This window comes from Dendrobates tinctorius, unplaced genomic scaffold (genome assembly GCF_039654945.1).
Source record: "Dendrobates tinctorius isolate UK_male_01 unplaced genomic scaffold, ASM3965494v1 ptg000004l, whole genome shotgun sequence".
Classification (NCBI taxonomy): domain Eukaryota; kingdom Metazoa; phylum Chordata; class Amphibia; order Anura; family Dendrobatidae; genus Dendrobates; species Dendrobates tinctorius.
Genome location: NW_027361672.1, coordinates 8,639,290 through 8,659,047, shown reverse-complemented (window position 1 = coordinate 8,659,047; position 19,758 = coordinate 8,639,290).

The window sequence follows — 19,758 nt, the reverse complement described above, 5'->3', positions numbered from 1 at the left end:
CTTTGTGCTGCTGACATGTGATGCTCCAGCCCGCCCTATTCATGACCTCAGCACAGGTCCTTTTCAGGAGCATTCAGCATCGCATCAGCACAGCCCCCAGGCTGTGCTGTCAGGTATGCGGGGATCCCCAGTGGCACTCTGCTCCTGCCTCCTTTTCCTTCAGACACAGATCTCCCCAGCTGCTGCAGGAGTCCGGCGCTGGGGAAACCATGTGGGTTAACTGTTTAAGTGAAGGAATATTCATTTGCTGCTCCCGCCCACTGCTTGGCGCTGACAGGTGGGCGGGGAAGCGGCTTATGAATATTTACTTCACTTTAAGTATCAAGACCAGTGGTTTCCCCAGCTCCGGATTCCTGCAGCAGGGACATTTTCCTGCCTCCTGCGATACCACTCCGCTGCTGTCCCCTCCCCACATGCTACATTCTGACCATAAGATGCACTCCACACTTTCCTCCCATATTTGGAGGAAAAAAGTGCGTCTTATGGTTCAAAAAATACGGTAATTACTCTCACATGAGGAAAGCTTCCTACTCAAGTAGAGAACAGGGTGCTCCTCGACGTGTATTACTGAGAAATGACTGCTCCTAAACCGACATTTGAGGCATCTGTTTGGAGTACAAACTCTTTCTTAAAGTCGGGGGCCACCAGAACCGGCTGTTTACACAGAGCTCCTTTCATTTTTTGAAATGCCATCTCTGCCTCTTTACACCATTGGACCATTACTGATTTTGTCCCTTTAAGGAGGTCAGTCAGGGGAGCATCCATCATGGCAAAGTTCGGGATGAACCTCCTGTAGTATCCCACGATCCCTAGGAAGTCTTTAACTTGCTTTTTTGACTGTGGTCTCGGCCATGTTTGGATTGCATCCACTTTATTGATTTGGGGCTTTATCTCGCCTCTCCTCTCTACATATGCTTCTTCTTTCCCCAAAGCACACTTCTTCGGATTGATTGAAAACCCAGCCTTCCTTACAGCATCAAAAATTGCCTGGACCTTTTCCAGATAACTCTCCCAGTCTGGGCTGAAGACAACAGTATTATCCAGGTATGCCGCAATGTAGTGCTTATGGGGTAAAAAGAATTCTGTCCATAGCACTCTGGAAGGCCCCCTGCAGTCCAAAAGGCATCCAGACATACTAGAAGTAGCCATCCAGCGTAGAAAAGGCCATCTTCTCCTTGGCTTCCTGTGCCAAGGGAATCTTCCAATAGCCCTTTGTCAATTCCAATGTGGTTATGAACATCAGCTCATCGACGAGTGGAATGGGATATGCGTCAAATTTGGAGACCTCATTCAACTTCCGATAGTCATTGCAGAACTTCCATTCCCCATTGGGCTTTGGGACCAGGACAAATGGGCTTAACCAACCACTCTTAGATTCCTCAATGAACCCGAGTTTTAACATACGCGCCACCTCCTTGGAGATCACTTCTCGATGAGCCTCCGGAATCTGATAAGGCTTCACGTTTACACGCACATGTGGTTCTGTCAGAACTTCGTGTTCCATGACCTTTGTGCACCCAGACAATTCCTCGAACAGGTCCCTGTTTTTCTGGAACAACTCCCGGCACTGCTGTTTTTGGGTCTTCAACAGCATCTGCGCTATGGTGACACCTTCAACCTCACCTTCTGGCTAGCCCAGCAAGCACAGAGTTTCAGCCAGCTCTGTTTTGCCATGGCTTTATGAGGTTCGCATGGTAGACCTGATATGGTTTCTGTCATCCTACAGTTTACATCACCAAGCTTCTCCACCATCTCATATGGCCCTTGCCATTTGGTCAAGAACTTGCTCTACACAGTAGAAATTAGCATTAGGACTCAGTGTCCCGGAATGAACTGTCTTAGTCTGGCTGACAAGTTGTAGACCTTGGCCTGAGCTTCTTGTGCCTGGAAAAGTTGTCATTTTATGATGGGCATCACCTTTGCTATCCTCTGCTGCATCAGTTCCACATGTTCGATGACGCTTCTGTGGGGCGTGACTTTGGCTTCCCAGGTTTCCTTGGCTATATCCAGGAGACCTCGCGGATGTCGGCCGTACAGAAGTTCGACTGGTGAGAACCTCGTAGAGGCCTGTAGAACCTCATGGATGGAGAACAACAGATATGGTAAGAGACAATTCCAGTCTCTACCGTCCTTTTCTTTGGCTTTCCTCAGCCTGCTCTTCAGCGTTTTATTAAACCTTTCGACAAGGCCATCTGTCTGAGGATGATACACTGAAATCCTCAACTGGGAGATTTGCAGGACCTTGCATAACTCCCTCATCACCTTACTCATAAAAGGTGTTCCCTGGTCAGTCAGGATCTCCTTTGGCAAACCTGTCCAGGAAAAAACATTGACCAACTCACGGGCTATACTCTTCGCAGAGGAGTTTCTCAGGGGAATTGACTCAAGATAGCGTGTAGTATAGTTCAGAATGACCAATATGTATTGATTCCCACAAGCAAATTTCACCAGGGGCCTGACCAAGTCCACAGCAATTCTCTCAAAAGGTAATTCAATAATGGGCAATGGCACGATGGGACTTCAAAAGTGAGAGGTGGGGGCAGATAAATGACACATAGGGCAGGACCTGCAATGTCCCCCTAAGATGTGCGAATGTGCCATATCCAACACCTTCCGTGTATAGGGCCCTGGCATTATTAGCTGTTCCACCAGTTCTTCCCTCACTTTCGTGACCCAATACAACTCCCCACTCATCATATAATAGGGAAACCTTGTGCCGGCTCCTGTGCAGCCCCATTAATGACTGACATTGTTGAAGGCTTCTTTCAGATTTGGGTCTCTATGTTGGGCATTCTCAAAATTCTCACTGGTCACCCCTAACTCCAGAATGTCAGACTAAGGGGACAAATCCTCCTCATCCCCCACAAGGGCACAAAAGGGAAACCCGTCTGCCTCTGGGTGTGGTGATACCTCATTAGGATTCACTGGTTCCCTATTCATGCAAGTGACCTCATAACCATTCCCCCACAGATCCCAAAATAAACAAAAGTCCCGGCCTATAATTATAGTGTGTAACAAGTCCCAAATGACGCCAACCTCATGGGACTCAGTACCGTGGGCCATTTCACTGTCCACTCTGACCATAAAGTAGTCCTTAGCATCACCATGAATGCACTGCATGTTGACTTTTTTCCCCGAGATCAGTTGGAGCGGAAGGGTGGCCCTCACAAGGGTCTCTAGACTCCTGGAGTCTAGCAGTATTGTTCGCCTTCACGGGACATGCTTGAGGCCCATTGCTGGGTGGACAGTTCACACTGCAGGCCACGTACGCATAATATGAACATCTGCATCCTATGCTGCAGTCCATCTGCTTCGGGGTCAGGGGACAATGGGTTGCTATATGACCTGCGCTGTGGCACCTCCAGCAAACAATATCACCCATAGGGACCTTGGGCACTACCTCCCCCACTCCTTTAGATCTTGAATGCCCTATCTGCTTTTGGGCATCTGCCCCCTGTTGGGACCCTCAGTATGGAGTGGGCTGCTTTCCCATTGAACCTTCAACCCCCTGGTATCTTCCGACCAGTCCAACCAGTTCATCAGCATTCCAGTGATCACCCTGGGCAACCTAAGTTTGTACGGGCCTCGGCTGGGAGTGCACAAACTGGTCTGTCACCACCCATTCTACGATATGCGCAGGCGTAGAGGACTTTGGCTGCAGCCACTTCTGGACCAGTTGCAACAGGTCAAACATTTGGGAGCGCAGTGGTTTGTCATGGTGATATTCCCAACAGTGATCTGGCTGTGTCCTGAGAGTCTTTGTCACCTCCAAACGTGCAATAATCTCAGTCTTTAGCTTGCCATACTATTTGGTGTCCTGCAAAGCTAAATCATAGTACGCTTTCTGGGGTTCTCCAATCAAGTATGGCGCCAGTACCTCTGCCCACTGCTCTGGCGGGAGTTTCTCTCTCTTGGCAACCCTTTCAAACACCGTCAGGAAGGCCTCAACATCATCCTCAGGAGTCATTTTCTGAAAAGCCTGTCTTACCGCCTTCCAGGGCGTCGTCAGCCTATCCTAGGGTTGGGACGCTCGTCTTGCACTGAATGATGGTTGCCAAAAACTGCATCTACTGCCGTTGCTCCTGCTGGCTCTGCTGGATCTGCTGTAATAGCAGCTTGTTGGTCTCTTGCTGTTGCTGCTGTGACTGGACCAGGTGTTTCAGCAGGTCCTTCATTTTGTCTGGTGACAATTATTGACTTGCAGCAGACTTAACCCAGGACATCTAGTCCTTCCTGTAGCAGTTGCATGTCTCTGCTGAAATGCTGCCGTGCGTTTAATACCACTTGTAAGTTTTTGCTCACTCAGCTGCTGGTTGAGGTAAGCACAGGAGGCGGTTTTCATAAAAATGTTCAGTCAGGTTTATTAGCTCCATAAACATGCTTAAGTTTAAGTAAACAAAAGATGGCCTGTTGTGGCATAACATGGAAACAAACAGACAAAGCAAACAGTTCATATAGCACTGCGGGTATGCCCCCTCAGGCCAGTGTCTTAGTACACACACAATGGAGGCCTCCAGTCACAGACCATGTGCCAATCAACAGTCTCCATTATATTGGCTATAACCATGCCTAGATGTGAGGTATGTGGGTAGTCAGACCTGCCCATCCCATAGCTACCCTCAACCCAGAATTGGGTGCACCAAACGCTTCTTAGTGCTTATGTGTACTAAATAAATACTCCGGGTTGCATCACAGAGAGCAGCCATCTCTGTGACACATACCTCCCATCGACTACACGGCCATTAGTCTCCTTAGCCCCTTAACCCCTGGAGCTTTTTTCAGTTTTGCATTTTTGTTTTTCTCTTTCACAGAGCCATAACTTTTTTTATTTTTCCATCAATATGGCCATGTGAGGGCTTATTCTTTGCAGAATGAGTTGTGCTTTTGAAAGACACCTTTGTTTTTACCATTTTGTGTACTAGAAAACGGGGACAAAAATTCCAAGTGTGGAGAAATTGCAAAAAAAACGTGCAATCCCACACTTGTTTTTTGTTGGCTTTTTTGCTAGGTTCACAAAATTCTAAAACTGACCTGCCAATAGGATTTTCCAGGTCATTATGAGTTCATATGCAAAACAGAAGCCGCGGAGACACCATCACATGTTTCTCAACGCAAGCAATGACCAGCCAGGTCTTTCCCCGGGAGGGAACAACCACGGGAAGGGCAGTCTCCAATGAAGGAAACCACCTATGCCAAAACATGGTATCCATCCACAGACAGCTGTTTCGGGGTATTGCCCCTCATCAGTGTGGAGTAGGAAACTGGCTGCTCCTACCAGCCAGTTTCCTACTCCAAACTGATGAGGGACAATACCCCGAAACAGCTGTCTGTGGATGGATACCATGTTTTGGCATAGGTGGTTTCCTTCATTGGAGACTGCCCTTCCCGTGGTTGTTCCTTCCCGGGGAAAGACCTGGCTGGTCATTGCTTGCGTTGAGAAACATGTGATGGTGTCTCCGCGGCTTCTGTTTTGCATGTTTTGCATATTTCCCATAAGGGATGGGAGCAGTGCTCTAGAATCACTGCGTTGAGAAACACGTGATGGTGTCTCTGCAGTGTTGGATGTTGATCTCCATGAGTTCATTCATCCTCATCTTCACAGTCTTTTACTAGGCATTGCTCCTACCAGCCAGTTTCCTACTGCACACTGATGAGGGGCAATACCCCGAAACAGCTGTCTGTGGATGGATACCATGTTTTGGCATAGGTGGTTTCCTTCATTGGAGACTGCCCTTCCCGTGGTTGTTCCTTCCCGGGGAAAGACCTGGCTGGTCATTGCTTGCGTTGAGAAACATGTGATGGTGTCTCCGCGGCTTCTGTTTTGCATGTTTTGCATATTTCCCATAAGGGATGGGGGCAGTGCTCTAGAATCACTGCGTTGAGAAACACGTGATGGTGTCTCCGCAGTGTTGGATGTTGATCTCCATGAGTTCATTCATCCTCATCTTCACATTATGAGTTCATAGACACCAAACATGTCTAGGTTCTTTTTTATCTAAGTGGTGAAAAAAAAATTCCAAACTTTGAAAAAAAAAAAAATTGTGCCATTTTCCGATACCCGTAGCATCTCCATTTTTCGTGATCTCGGGTTCGTGAGAGCTTATTTTTTGCATGTCGAGCTGACGTTTTTAATTATACCATTTTGGTGCAGATACGATCTTTTGATCACTCGTTATTGCATTTTAATGCAATGTTGCGGCAACCAAAAAAATGTAATTCTGGCATTTAAAATTTTTTTCTCGTTACGTCATTTAACGATCAGGTTAATCGATTTTTTATTGATATATTGGGCAATTCTGAATGCGGCGATACCAAAAATTTTATTTTTTTATATTTTTAAATGCATTTTTTTTACTTTTGCCATGCTTCAATAGTCTCCATAGGAGACTAGAAGCTGGCACAACTCGATCGGCTCAGCTACATAGATGCGATGAGCAGATCGCATCTATGTAGCTGAATTACTGACTTGCTATGAGCGCCGACAAGTGGGTGGTGCTCATAGCAATTTGGCACTGACAACCATTGAGGTTTCCAGGAGATCTCGAGTTGTCATGCCAACACACCGGTGTGCGTATTTCCAGCCTAATGGCCGGAAACGTCATTGAAATGCCACTGTCTGCGTTGGACAGCAGCATTTAACTAGTTAATAGCTGCGGGTGGATCGCGATCCACCCGTGGCTATTGAGGGCACATGTCAGCTGTTCAAAACAGCTGACGTGCCAGAAAAGATGAGGGCTCTCCGCCGGAGCCCACATCAAAGGGAGGGAAACCAACATTGGCGTAATTGTACGACCGTTGTCGGTAAGGGGCTAAAATATATACATACCTGTATATATACAGTTGTGGCCAAAAGTATTGACACCCCTGCAATTCTGTCAGATAATACTCAGTTTCTTCCTGAAAATGATTGCAAACACAAATTCTTTGGTATTATTATCTTCATTTAATTTGTCTTAAATGAAAAAACACAAAAAAAATTGTCCTAAAGCCAAATTGGATATAATTCCACACCAAACATAAAAAAGAGGGTGGACAAAAGTATTGGCACTGTTTGAAAAATCATGTGATGCTTCTCTAATTTGTGTAATTAACAGCACCTGTGGCACCTAACAGGTGTTGCAATAACTAAATCACACTTGCAGCCAGTTGACATGGATTAAAGTTGACTCAACCTCTGTCCTTGTGTGTACCACATTGAGCATGGAGAAAAGAAAGAAGACCAAAGAACTGTCTGAGGACTTGAGAGACCAAATTGTGAGGAAGCATGAGCAATCTCAAGGCTACAAGTCTATCTCCAAAGACCTGAATGTTCCTGTGTCTACCGTGCGCAGTGTCATCAAGAAGTTTAAAGCCCATGGCACTGTGGCTAACCTCCCTAGATGTGGATGGAAAAGAAAAATTGACAAGAGATTTCAACGCAAGATTGTGCGGATGTTGGATAAAGAACCTTGACTAACATCCAAACAAGTTCAAGCTGCCCTGCAGTCCGAGGGTACAACAGTGTCAACCCGTACTATCCGTCGTCGTCTGAATGAAAAGGGACTGTATGGTTGGAGACCCAGGAAGACCCCACTTCTTACCCCGAGACATAAAAATGCCAGGCTGGAGTTTGCCAAAACTTACCTGACAAAGCCTAAAACGTTTTGGAAGAATGTTCTCTGGTCAGATGAGACAAAAGTAGAGCTTTTTGGGCAAAGGCATCAACATAGAGTTTACAGGAGAAAAAAAGAGGCATTCAAAGAAAAAAACACGGTCCCTACAGTCAAACATGGCGGAGGTTCCCTGATGTTTTGGGGTTGCTTTGCTCCCTCTGGCACTGGACTGCTTGACCGTTTGCATGGCATTATGAAGTCTGAAGACTACCAACAAATTTTGCAGCATAATGTAGGGCCCAGTGTGAGAAAGCTGGGTCTCCTTCAGAGGTCATGGGTCTTCCAGCAGGACAATGACCCAAAACACACTTCAAAAAGCACTAGAAAATGGTTTGAGAGAAAGCACTGGAGACTTCTAAGGTGTCCAACAATGAGTTCAGACCTGAATCCCATAGAACACCTGTGGAGAGATCTAAAAATGGCAGTTTGGAGATGGCACCCTTCAAATATCAGGGACCTGGAGCAGTTTGCCAAAGAAGAATGGTCTAAAATTCCAGCAGAGCATTGTAAGAAACTCATTGATGGTTACCGGAAGCGGTTGGTCGCAGTTATTTTTGCTAAAGGTTGTGCAACGAAGTATTAGGCTGAGGGTGCCAAACTTTTTTCTGGCCCATTTTTGGAGTTTTGTGTGAAATGATCAATGTTTTGCTTTTTCCTTCATTCTCTTTTGTGTTTTTTCATTTAAGACAAATTAAATGAAGATAATAATACCAAAGAATTTGTGTTTGCAATCATTTTCAGGAAGAAACTGAGTATTATCTGAAAGAATAGCAGGGGTGTCAATACTTTTGGCCACAACTGAATATATATATTAGATATTTTAGTAAATATTGCAAACTAGGCAATATATTTTAGATTATGTTTGAAGCAGAGCAGTGTCTTAGCTTTCATTTAGATTGTACAAAAATCCTACAGTGGGGAAAAAAAGTATTTAGTCAGTCACCAATAGTGTAAGTGCTCCCACTTACAAACAATGAGAGATGCCAGTAATTGACATCATAGGTAGACCACTTGCCCATTGATTCAGCCTGGTGCAGGGCTACAGCTTTTTTTGTTGTTGTCCCTCGACAGCTCTTTGGTCTTCACCATAGTGGAGTTTGACGTGTGACTTGAGGTTGTGGACAGGTGTCTTTTATATTGATAACAAGTTCAAACAGGTGCCATTACTACAGGTAATGAGTGGAGGACAGAGGAGCCTCTTAAAGAAGAAGTTACAGGTCTGTGAGAGGCAGAAATCTTGCATGTTTTTAGGTGACCAAACACTTTTTTTCCACCACAGTTTGCAAAATAAACCTTGGCAAATCAGACAAGGTGATTTTCTGGATTTGTCTTCTCATTTTGACTCTCATAGTTGTGGCCTACCTGTGATGTCAGTTCCAGGCCTCTCTCATCTTTTTAAGTGGGAGAACTTATACAATTGGTGGCTGACTAAATAATTTTTCCCCACTGTTTGTGACAAAAAACTATGCATAGAAAAAAACATGACCAACATTGAAATAATCTGCACAAAAAATATAAACGTTGTTAAATAACTACATTTTGTTCACATTTTGACAAGACCTTTAGAAAGTAAATCCCACAAAGGGAATATATTGCGAACTACTTTATGTAACATTGGTAAGAGAGCAACCTGAGCAGCAATAAGAAGGTGCATAGAAAAGAATCAGGACGGCCAGAGCTGTATCTTTGCTACCTGCTGAGGGTTGCTAAGCAACATGGGCCAACTTCTGCCCCAAGGGCCTGTTACTTTACAATTAGATATGTGAAAATGAAACAAAAAAATCCATTCAGACAATTGTAAAAGTGGATGTTTTCTTTTTCTTTTTTTATATATTACAATTTGTCATGCATTTATAAATACATATCAATTACTTGAAGCAAATCTTTCTTTTTTTATATAACTGACAATATCTAAAAAGTAATCCAAGGTTCAAAATGTGACATTTTGGCTCTAAGGGAGGAATTATTTGCAATTTGTTTTGAACAGAAGCTTAGTTCATGTCAGATGTGAACCTCCAGACAATCATTAGTTTAAACTGCCTGCTATGTGTTTAAAAATTTCAGTCAATTTACAGCTGATCTGAATTGCAAATATGATGGTAATAAGCCATTAGGGAACAGCATATCTCTTTTTTACACTTACAAGCCTCAGCTGTAGGATTTTGAGTAAAAAAAAATGGGAACATGTCATTGTCTTTCTAACATAATAATACAAAAAATGGAAAAAAAAAAAAGCTTTTTGTTTGAAAATTTACTTTGTGATCATAATCACATGGAATAATTATAGGTCCATATATGCAAATGTGTTTTAGTGATTACATTTGAGTATCTGAAAGGTGCACGTTACTATGGTTTGCATTTAAAATAATATACATTTTCTTCCTGAAAAAAGATTGCATGATAATATGCAGTATTGTGCAAAAGGTTTAGGCAGGTGTGGAAGAAATGCTGCAATGTAGGAATGCTTTAAAAACTAAAAGAATTAATAGTTTATTGGCATAAACTAACAAAATGAAAAGTAATTCACAAAAGAGAAATATAAATCCAATCAATATTTGGTGTGATCGGCCTTTGCCTTCAAAGCAGTATCAAAGCATCAATTTTTCTTAGCACATTGGAACTCAGTTTTTGAAGGAACTCAACAGGGAAGTTGCTCCAAAAACATTGAAGAACCGACCGCAGATCTCTGTCTTCGGTCTCTTTAGGAAATACTTTACAGACGCGATGATGTTGAAATCAGAGCTCTGTGAGGCCCATATTATCACTTCAAGGATGCCTAGTCCTTCACTCTCAATATAGTGCTTAATGACAGTGGCTGTATGTTTGGGGTTGGAGTTCTGCTGTAGAATAAATTTGGAGATCTTCAAATAATCGGATTCCTCTATCATTACAAGATTCCCCCCCTTGTCAGAGGGTTTTATCATAAGTCCATTGATTTTCATCAACCTAGTTAGTGCTTTCTTTTCAGCCTGTGTCAGAGTTGACTCTAAAATACCAGATGGAATCTTTCGTAGGTCTCTTTCAACGAGTCTGAGGAAAATGTCAATGCTGGTGATGTCAGCCTGTGGTGGCATTTTAGTACTTTTATTCATCAGATTCATGAAAGGACCCAATCCCTCCCCTGTATTTTTTTCCCCCAACAAGCCCACCAATGCCCTATAGCTCTTTATCTCATTATTTTGAAGTCTCAATTGTTCACATTCAATTTGATCATTGCATGCAAAAAACTTTTTCCATTTCAGCTTCCTACAAAATAAATTAATGTCTTTAGTCCAACCAAAACAGTCATATTTATTGGTAGGGACAACATTAAGATCTTTTTTAAGTACAATGTAGTCCTCAGCTGAAAGGAAGTGAGTAGACAAGTTAATTATTTGATCTTGGTTTAGACTGCTTTGGATTTTAGATAATAACCTGTCCGGGCATTCCTCTCTAAAAAATAGGAAGAAGAAGCAGAATATGAGGAGTTGTTCCCATTGGTGGGTCCCCTCATGGTTTGCTGTGACAGACCACCTCTGTGAGATTCTCTTGTATTGTGTCCTCTGCCCTTCCATCCTTGTCTATACCGTCTCCCTCCAGAATAAATTTGGAGACAATCAGATGACTCACTGATGTTATAGTTGTGTTCAAAAGTTTACATACCCAGGCAGAATTTTTGCTTTTTTGGCCTTTTTTCAGAGAAAATGAATGACAACACCAAAACTTTTTCTCCAGTCATGGTTAATGGTTGGGTGAAGCCATTTTTTGTCAAACTACTTTGTTTTCTCTTTTTAAATCATAATGACAACCCAATACATCCAAATGACCCTGATCAAAAGTTCACATACCCCGTTTCTTAATACCATTTATTGCCCCCTCTAACATCAATGACAGCTTGATTGAAGTCTTTTGTAGTAGTTCTGGATGAGGTTCTGTATTTTCTCAGATGGTAAAGCTGCCAACTCTTCTTGGCAAAAAGCTGTTCCTGTAAATTTCTGGGCTGTCCAGCATGAACTGCATTCTTGAGATCTCCCCAGAGTGGCTCAATGATATTGAGGTCACGAGACTAGGATGTCCACTCCAGAACCTTCACTTTGTTCTGCTGTAGCCAATGACAGGTCGACTTGGCTTTGTGTTTTGGATCATTGTCATGTTGAAACATTCAAGTACGTCCAGATGATTGCAAATTTTCCTCCAGTATTTGCTGATAACGTGCTGCATTCATCTTTCCTTCAACTTTTACCAAGTTTCCTGTGCCTTTGTAGCTCACACATCCCCAAAACATCTGCGATCCACCTTTGTGCTTTACAGCAGGAATGGTGTTCCTTTCATCATAGGCCTTGTTGACCTCTCTCCAAATGTAATGTCTATGGTTTTGGCCAAAAAGTTCAATTTTGGTCTCATCACTCCAATTACTTTGTTCCAGAAGTTTTGAGGCTTGTCTATGTGCTGTTTTGTGTATTGTAGGCAAGATACTTTTTGCACAGTAATGGCTTTCTTCTGACACCTTTTGGAAGTGCATTGAGCAGCAAGATGATTTGCTGGTGAAGGGAAAAAAAATCTCTTTAAATCTTCTGCTTCAGCGAGTGTGAGCGAGCTGAGTGTGACTGGAGCGTAAGTGCAAATGGTGGTAAGTGTGTGACTTGTGATTCAGTGACTTTGAATGCAGGGAGTTTCCAAGGGAGGTACTACTGACTTGCTGTTATATTTTATTAATACTTTTTATTTATTTTTACTTATCTTTTCTGTCTGGTGCAATCCCTATTAGGATGTGCTCCACTATTGCCAATGCCATCCAGTGTACATCTTGCCACATGTATGCAATCCTTGAACAGCCGGTTGAGGGAGCATACTGCTGTGCAAGATGTGCATTTGGAAGCCCAGATACTGGATCTAAATGTGCAGCTGGCAACACTGAGATCCATAGACTATATGGAAAGGAGTCTTCTGCTCACTGAGCAGACGCTCAATGGGATTAATGGTGGGGATGCCAGGTTGGAGCTGCAGGACAGTGAAGCAGTTAGCTGGGTGACAGTTAGTAGGTGAGGAAGAGGGAAGAGCACCAGGGAGGCTATTCCTGATCTGGCACACCCCAATAAGTTTGCTAAGTTGGCAAATGAGGGGAATGTCAGTACAGGGGTAGCACTGCTGCGGCAAGGCACGTCCTCTGAAAGACAGAGGAGTGTCTGCTCCAGTAAGGGGGGAAATAGGAAATCAGGGCAGGCCAGACAGGTGCTGGTAGTGGGGGACTCAATTATTAGGAGAGTCCGACATATCACTGATCGGGTTGACAGATTACTGGGATGAGCTGGTGAGGACCCAGTGGTCATGGTGCACATTGGCACAAATGACAAAGTTAGAGGTAGGTGGAAGATCCTTAAAGATAATTTCAGTGAATTAGGCTGCAAGCTCAAAGCAAGGACCTCCAAGGTGGTATTTTCTGAAATACTGCATGTACCACGTGTCATGCCAGAGAGGCAACGGGAGATTAGGGAGGTTAATAATTGGCTCAAGAAATGTTGTAGGAAGGAGGGGTTTGGGATCCTGGAGAACTGGGCTTACTTCTCAGTTGGCTATAGGCTCTACACTAGGGACAGCCTACACCTCAATGGGGAGGGTGCAGCTGTGCTGGAGGAGAAAATAGCTAGAAAGTTGGAGGAGTGTTTAAACTAGAGACTGGGGGGAGGGTATTCATTTTATAGGAGGGGAAGACAGTGCAGATAGAGACCTGGGCAAAAATAATGAAATTGGGGGTGGGGGTGGCATGTGGTGTGTGGTGTGTGGTTAGAACAGTTAATTTAAGAAAGAATAGAGGTACAGACTAATGCCAGAAGCCTGAAATCCAACCTATAATTATCAAGTGCCTTTTAGCAATACAAAATCCCGTCCGTCCCATAGGTAGTGCGAATTATCCCGAGACAGAAACAGCACTATGCACAAACATAATAAAAACATTTATTTATTGAAACATATTAAAAAACAACAAACATGGAAAACCTCTATTATATGACACGTAAATTGCTATGTACATACAAAAGACCAGTAATATTGGACAATAGAGAGATCATTTAATGCTAAACAATAGATGAATATAATGTGGAAGAAATAATACCAAGAGGTAAGCCAAATAAACAATTGTAAACATTCAGCTCAAATCGCAATCATAGTAATTACTGAATTAAGAAAGGCTCCTCATGGACACCTTGCCGTAAATAGCACAAACTCCCTCTCCCTTCAAATGTCCGATACCGTTAGGTAGCGATTCTTGCAACACAATTAATTATGAGTGGCCCAACTAAATTTATAGGGGAGTGGGACACGCAGCTACTTACATTCATGTAAGCAAGTTGTGCTTTAATTGTTTCTGATCGCGGATTTAGCATTATCTGCAAACACAGATTTTTATATAGTAGTGCTATTAAGCTGATGGTGCCATCAGCAAGGATTTGAATTTATGGATCATGGAGTGAATTATCTATACGATGGACTACTTGCTACAGATGGGGTGCACCTTACGAAGACTGGAAAACATGTATTTGGAAGTCACCTTGCTACACTTATAAGGAGAGCTTTAAACTAGAACAATGTGGGGAGGGAAGCAAAAGGCCAGAAAAAGCCATACACCTGAAAAATACTATTGAGAGTTCTGCTATTAGAAGTGGAAGGGAAGAACAAAGACAACAAAATCTAAATAATAAAAGTATTGGAGATAGAGAAACCAATCACAAACTAAAATGTTTCTATATGAATGCACAAAGCATGGGCAACAAACAAGGAGAATTGGACCTACTAATGCAGGAAAAGAAATATGATGTCATTGGAATCACGGAAACTTGGTGGGACGAAACACATGATTGGAATACAAGGCTAGAAGGATACAACTTATTTGCAAGAAACAGACTTGACAAATGAGGAGGAGGTGTTGCATTGTATGTTAGAAAAGCATATATCTGCACAGTGATTGAAGCTTCAGAGACTGGGAGTTCTATGGAAACTGTTTGGGTAAGAATCCAAGGACAGAACAATGGAAAGGACACCATTGTAAGCATTTACTACAGTCCAACTGTTCAAGCTGAAGATATGGATAAACTCTTTATGCATCAAATGGTCAAGTTCTCCAAAAAATATGACATAGTTGTCATGGGATCGCTCTCAGGCAAAAGGTCATGCAAATTCTTATCCTCTCTTGCTGACTTTATCTTCCAAAAGGTAGTTTGGAAAACAAGGGGATCTGCTACCTTGGATCTAATCCTTAGAAACAGGGTGGAAGTGGTTGAGGAGGTAAGAGTGGCTGGGACCATAGTCGGTAGCGACCATGCTTTTTTAGTATTTTGGATAACTAGAGGAGGAAGACCTGTGAAGACTCAGATGTCAAGGTTAGATTTCAGAAAGTCAGATTTTAAGGGACTCAGAAAGAGAATTGGAGGGATCCAATGGCTGGATATCCTTAAGGACAAAAATGTCCAGGAAGGATGGGAAATCTTGAAAAATGAAATTCTCAAAGCACAATCATTAGCAATTCCAAAAAGAGGGAAGAATAGGAAGCATTTAAGGAAACCTGGATGGATGAACACAGAACTTAAACACATGCTAAAATGGAAGAAAGAAATGTTTATCAAATAGAAAGAGGGAGGCATATCTAAAGAAGAATATAATGCTGTCTGCCAAACCTGCAGGGCATGAATCAGATTACTAAAGCAGACAATGAATTGAGCCTTGCAAGAGACATCAAAACCAATAAAAAAAGGATTTTGGGGATATGTCAAAAGTTAAAGAAAAGTCATAGATGCTATAGGATTTTTACAGGATGAAAATGATGAAATGGTAAGACAGGATGATGAGAAGGCTGAACTTTTATATTCCTATTTTGCATCTGTTTTCTTTCAGAAAGGAAAAGTAACATCAATTGATCTTCACTGTCCTATAAGGGAATAGAAGAATCCAGGATATCTATAAACTGAAAGATAGTGAGGAAACACTTAGCTAACCTAAATGAATTCTAGTCTCCAGGTCCAGATGAATTACATCCCAGAGTACTGAAGGAGATCACAGAAGAAATTTTTGAACTACTCTCCATAATCTTTGAAAATTCTTGGAGAACAGAAGTCCCAGAAGACTGGAGAAGAGCAAATGTTGTTCCTATCTTCAAAAAGGGGAAGAAGGTGGACCCAGGCAACTATAGGCCGGTAAGTCTGACTTCTATATCAGGAAAGATCTTTGAACACATTATTAAACAACATGTATGTAAGTACCTGGATAAGAATGAAGTGATTAAACAGAGTCAGCATGGGTTTTTAACTAATAAGTCATGGCAGACTAACTTATTTCCTTCTATGACAGAATCACTGACTGGGTGGATCAGGAAAATGCTGTAAATCTTGACTTCAGCAAAGCATTTGACAAATTATCTCACACAATCCTTATTGAAAAAATGAGTATGGAATGGACAAGGCAGCTGTTAGGTGGATTCTTAACTGGTTTAGTGATCGGACCCAAAGAGTGGTCATAAATGGCTGCACATCCAGTTGGAAGAATGTCTCAAGTGGGGTACCACAGGGCTCTGTCCTGGGCCCTGTATTGTTCAACACCTTTATGAATGATTTAGATGAAGGAATAGAGGGTAAACTGATTAAATTTGCTGATGACATAAAGCTAGGAGGGATAGCTAATGCTAGAGAAGAGAGAGAGGATTCAAAAAGATATAAATCAACTGGAGCAGTGGGCAGCAACTAACAGAATGATTTTTAATTGGGAAAAATGCAAAGTACTACATCTAGGCAATAAATGTGAAAAAATCATATACAGAATAGGAGGAATAAGGCTAAGCAACAGCACATGTGAAAAATACTTGGGTATACTAATAGATCACAGACAGAACATAAGTCAATAGTGTGATGCAGCAGCAAAAAAGGCAAATACAATTCTAGGATGTATTAAAAGAAGCATACAGTCTAGATCACGTGAAGTCATTATTGCCCTCTACTCCTCTTTGGTCAGACCTCATCTGGAATACTGTGTCCAGTTTTGGGCACCACATTTTAAAAAAGACATCAACAAACTGGAGCAAGTTCAGTGAAGAGCGACCAGAATGGTGACCGGTCTGCAAACCATGTTCTATGAGGAACGGTTTAGGATTTTGGAATGTTTAGCTTGCAAAAGAGAAGACTGAGAGGAGACTCAATAGCTGTCTACAAATATCTCAAGTGCTGTCACATTGTAGAAGGATCATCTTTAGGGCTTAAAGAACCTTCAAAGAATACTGCAGCAGAAGACTTCTGTACAGCATTGATTTTTTAACTTGCTCTTTTATTGTATTTTATTTTTGCCCTTTTATTCTATACTACCTGAAGAGCCTGGTGCTGCCCGGGCATAGTAACTAACTGTGGTTAGTTATAGCAAATTATAATTATCCTCCATCGCATAGTGCCGTGCCCATATACCCAACATACTTATCCTCCATCCCAAAGTCGAGTGCCCATATACCCATCACACATCCTCCATCCCATAGTCCCAAGCCCATATACCCATCATACATATTCTCCCTCCCATAGTCCCATGCCCATATACCCATCATACATAATCTTCATCCCATAGTCGAGTGCCCATATACCCATCACACATCCTTCATCTCATAGTCCCATGCCCATATACCCATCATACATATCCTCCATCCCATAGTCCGGTGCCCATATACCCATCGTACATATCCACGACCCCATAGGCCCGTGCCCATATACCCATCACACATCCTCCATCCCATAGTCCCATGCCCATGTACCCATCATACATATTCGCCATCCCATAGTCGAGTGCCCATATACCCATCACACATCCTTCATCTCATAGTCCTGTGCCCATATACCCATCATACATATCCACCATCCCATAGTCCCATGCCCATATACCCGTCATGTATGATGGGTATATGGGAACGGGCCTATGGGATGGTGGATATGTATGATGGGTATATGGGCATGGGACAATGGGATGGAGGATAATTATAATTTGCTATAACTAACCACAGTTAGTTACTATGCCCAGGCAGCTCCGGGCTCTTCAGCTAGTTGCACATAAAAAACGTGCATCTAATCCTATCCTGTGTGATACTGACTGCTGAGCTGTGTATCTAATCCTATTCGGTGTGATACTGTTTGCTGAGCCATGTATCTAATACTATTCTGTGTGATACTGTGTGCTGAGCTGCCTATCTAATCCTATCCTGTGGGATACTGACTGCTGAGCTGTGTATCTAATCCTATCCTGTGTGATACTGCCTGCTGAGCCATGTGTCTAATCCTCTCCTGTGTGATACTGACTGCTGAGCTGTGTATCTAATCCTCTCCTGTGTGATACTGACTGCTAAGCTGTGTATCTGATCCTATCCTGTGTGATACTGACTGCTGAGCCGTGTATCTAATCCTATACTGTGTGATACAGGGCTCCCCTTGCAGTCTGTGTCAGAGGGTGGTCTGTGTTGGCACGGTAATAAATTGTGCTATTTCCAGCTTTACAGAAGGACGATAACATCATAGAAATAATAAGAATAATAGGCCTCAGTTACCACAACTGTCTACAAAGAAAACTGTTGCTGATAGCAACCAATCACAGCTCATTTTTCATCTTTTAAACAGCTCTGGGACAGTGTGGCGAGTTTTGAGTGGCGACTTTTGTGTTTCGACTTTTATGTGGCGAGGTTGGTGTATGTGTGGTGAAATGTGTGCTGAGGGTGGTATATGTGTTCAAGCACGTGGCAGTGTGTGGCGCATTTTGTGTGTGTGTTCATATCCCCGTGTGTGGTGAGTATCCCATGTCAGGGCCCCACATTAGCAACTGTAAGGTATATACTCTTTGGCGCCATTGCTCTCATTCTTTAAGTCCCCCTTGTTCACATCCGGCAGCTGTCAATTTGCCTCCAACACTTTTCCTTTCACTTTTTCCCCATTATGTAGATAGGGGCAAAATTGTTTGGTGAATTGGAACACGTGGGGTTAAAATTTTGCCTCACAACATAGCCTATGATGCTCTCTGGGACCAGACGTGTGACTGTACAAAATTTTGTGGCTGTAGCTGCGACGGTGCAGATGCCAATACATAAAGATGACACATTTCCTTTGTATTGTACCACATAGGCCATGGATTTTAATCTATAACATTATTATTTAATTTTAGAGCACCATTGACTATATGGTGCTACACATGTGGAGTGGTTACATACAAAACACAGATAGAAATTGTAATAAACAGAGAGGAGAGGACCCTACTCTTGCGGGCTTATGTTCTACATGATAAGGGGGAAGCAAACAGTAGGTTAGGGGGTCTCAGAAGCTCTGCTATTGGTGAGGCAGCAGCTCTGGTATTAGTGAGGTGTCAGAAAAGTCATTGCAGACTGTAAGCTGTTCTGAAGAGATGGATTTTCAAATTACGCTTGAAAGTTCCCACAATAGGGAATAATCCGTTGTGTTGGGGCACAGAATTCTAGAGGATAGGGGATACTTATAAGTATACATTAAGAGTAGTAAGAGTTCAGCTGACCCTCCCCAGTTCACTTACAACTTCTTTCTGAATTACCAATATAATTAGTGCATATATTAAACAGTTTAGCCTTTATTTTTATGATGAACTGGCACAGGGTGCCATATAGTATGTGAATAAAGAACATTACTTATTAATGTTTATCACAGCTGACACCCGTCACTATGTGTCAGGGGCGTCACGGACCGCCCCCGACACGCTAACCCCTTGCACACCGCGATCAAACACGATTACGGTGTACCGGGGGTTAAAGGGAAGCATTGGCAGGGAGGGGGCTCCCTCCGTGCTTCCCTGAGCCCCCCACAGCAGCGCAATATGCAGCGTTGCTGTGGGGGGCTCCTTCCCTGCAGGTCCCCGGATCCAAGATGGCGACGGGGACCTTCGGGGGCCTGCAGGGAACTAGCTTCCTCAGTGCCTGCAAAGTGCAGGAATGAAGAAGTCTGCTTCAATGCCTGTGACTAGTGTTGAGCGATACCATTCGATATTGAGAAATATCGGATTGGATTGGATCGGCAGATATCCAAAAAGTATCGGGTATCGCCGATTCCGATACCGGAAGTCCCATTCAAGTCAATTGGACAGAAATATCGGAATT